The following is a 2,673-nucleotide window of genomic DNA, read 5'->3' on the forward strand; positions in this document are numbered from 1 at the left end:
AGAGGTGAGTATTTGACTTTGCTTCCGTCAGAGTCAAGGAAACACATTGAAAATGGAATCAGCATACAAGAAAACCTAGTTTGGGATAGGTTTTGTGCCTTCCGTGGTATTATAACCATAGAACTGCTCCTGAGGGGGGTAGGGTAGGCCCACCAAAAAGTGCACTTCTGGTTAGGTCGCTAATTTCTAAAATAAATGTGTCCCAACCAAGTTTTTTTGGACGCTCTTTCGAATGGCAACATTCCTGATTGAAAATGCCGACCTACCAAAATCCGCACTTTGCTTCCCCGTCCATATAGGGGTGAGTATTTGGCTTTGCTTTCGTCAGAGTCAAGGAAACACATTGAAAATGGAATCAGCATACAAGAAAACCTAGTTTGGGATAGGTTTTGTGCCTTCCGTGGTATTATAACCATAGAACTGCTCCTGAGGGGGGTAGGGTAGGCCCACCAAAAAGTGCACTTCTGGTTAGGTCGCTAATTTCTAAAATAAATGTGTCCCAACCAAGTTTTTTTGGACGCTCTTTCGAATGGCAACATTCCTGATTGAAAATGCCGACCTACCAAAATCCGCACTTTGCTTCCCCGTCCATATAGGGGTGAGTATTTGGCTTTGCCTTTGTCAGACTCAAGTAAAAGCATTTAAAATGGAGTCAGCATACAAGAAAACCTAGATTGGGATAGTTTTTCTGCCTACCGTGGGATCATAACCATAGAACTGCCCCTGAGGGAGGTAGGGTTAGGGTTAGCGTTAGGGTTAACGTTGGGGTTAGGATTGAAGACAGAAGATTGGTGATGTCAGGAGGACCTTCTTAAAACAAACAGAAATACACTTATTAGGGGACTAGGGCCAGTGGACTCAGAAATGTCTTTCGTAGCAGTCTCCTATAAGAGTATTTTTCTCTGATTTAGGTGACTCCTCCTCACACCACCATTTTTCTTAGTCGAAAGACCTCTTCACAGCACGACTTTCCTGATGGATTTCTATGTAACTGCTCGTGCTGAGAGGTGTGTCGAAAGTTGATCATGTTCCCGTAAAATCTGAGGTCTCCACTGTCTAGCGAGGTACTTACAGTGAATATAGTGAATTTTTCAAAAATTGGAGAATTCTGACTTTTGCGATGAATTTTAATGTAATTGGTCGTGCTGAGAGGCGTGTTAAAATTTGAACATGTTCCCGTAAAATCTGAGGTGAGAATTAGTGAGGTACTTACAGTGCGTATAGTGACAAATCTTTAAAAGCGTGAAATTATGGGATGTTGTGGCTTCAATGGGTTTTTAAGATGTCACCAGTCATTTGGCATGACTTACAAACGATTTGGCTGGTTGTGGGTTCGATTTTCAAAATTTCATTTTTTTCGCGTTTTTATTTTCTGTCTACCATATCATGCAGTCTCCTTATTAGCGTTTGGGGGTTATAGTGTGGGCAGGTTGGTCGCAAAGGTTCCGAGAGGAGCTGGCTAGTAAACCCTGTCCCTTATGTTCCACGGCGGCAAGGCGGAGAAATAGAGGGCAGAATTGACTAACGGGCAAGGAAAGTTGGGCTTGTAGCTTTCCTTTCGAAGGAGGGAAAAGATGATGCCCGAAAGCATTGTCACTGTAGTGGCAGGCAGAGTGTAGATGGAAGTTGTGTACGCTAGCCTTTGGCTAATGATAGAGACAAAAGAGCAGGAGGATATTTTCCTTCGCAGAAGCACTTTTCTTGCCTTCCTTCAGCTCGCTTGGCGAGTCTGACAGGTATGCCTGAACTGTGCACGGGTCCAGTTGTGAGAAAGACGTGGCAAACAAGACGGGGTTTCCCTTGACCGAGGGACCGTGTGGTCCGTTTGGCTCATGGGTTCCCCCCGTGGAGGCAAAATCTAAGAAAGCTTGCTCTCCCTCTGCGGAGGGGGGCCGCTTAGCAAGGAACTTCTGTTCCCTGCGGTGGATAGTTACCTGGTTGATCCTGCCAGTAGTCATATGCTTGTCTCAAAGATTAAGCCATGCATGTCTAAGTATAAGCACTTGTACTGTGAAACTGCGAATGGCTCATTAAATCAGTTATCGTTTATTTGATTGTACCATTACTACTTGGATAACCGTAGTAATTCTAGAGCTAATACATGCGAAAAGTCCCGACTTCTGGAAGGGATGTATTTATTAGATTAAAAACCAATGCGGGTTCTGCCCGGTCATTTGGTGATTCATAGTAACTGATCGAATCGCACGGCCTTGCGCTGGCGATGTTTCATTCAAATTTCTGCCCTATCAACTGTCGATGGTAAGGTAGTGGCTTACCATGGTTGCAACGGGTGACGGAGAATTAGGGTTCGATTCCGGAGAGGGAGCCTGAGAAACGGCTACCACATCCAAGGAAGGCAGCAGGCGCGCAAATTACCCAATCCTGACTCAGGGAGGTAGTGACAAGAAATAACAATACAGGGCTTTTACAAGTCTTGTAATTGGAATGAGTACAACTTAAATCCTTTAACGAGGATCCATTGGAGGACAAGTCTGGTGCCAGCACCCGCGGTAATTCCAGCTCCAATAGCGTATATTAAAGTTGTTGCAGTTAAAAAGCTCGTAGTTGGATTTCGGGATGGCTCGGCCGGTCTGCCGCAAGGTATGTTACTGGCCGGGCTGTTCTTCCTCGCAAAGACTGGGTGTGCTCTTAACTGAGTGTGCTCAGGATCTG

At 45.1% G+C, this 2,673-nt stretch overlaps 1 pseudogene; it reads left to right on the forward strand.

Moving 5' to 3' along the window:
- Positions 1 to 1,931: 1,931 nt before the first annotated feature.
- LOC146446365 (small subunit ribosomal RNA) lies at positions 1,932 to 2,673 on the forward strand (annotated as a pseudogene; the record flags this gene model as incomplete).

This window comes from Pavona decussata, unplaced genomic scaffold, assembly GCF_977016875.1.
Source record: "Pavona decussata unplaced genomic scaffold, jaPavDecu1.1 SCAFFOLD_3633, whole genome shotgun sequence".
Lineage (NCBI taxonomy): Eukaryota > Metazoa > Cnidaria > Anthozoa > Scleractinia > Agariciidae > Pavona > Pavona decussata.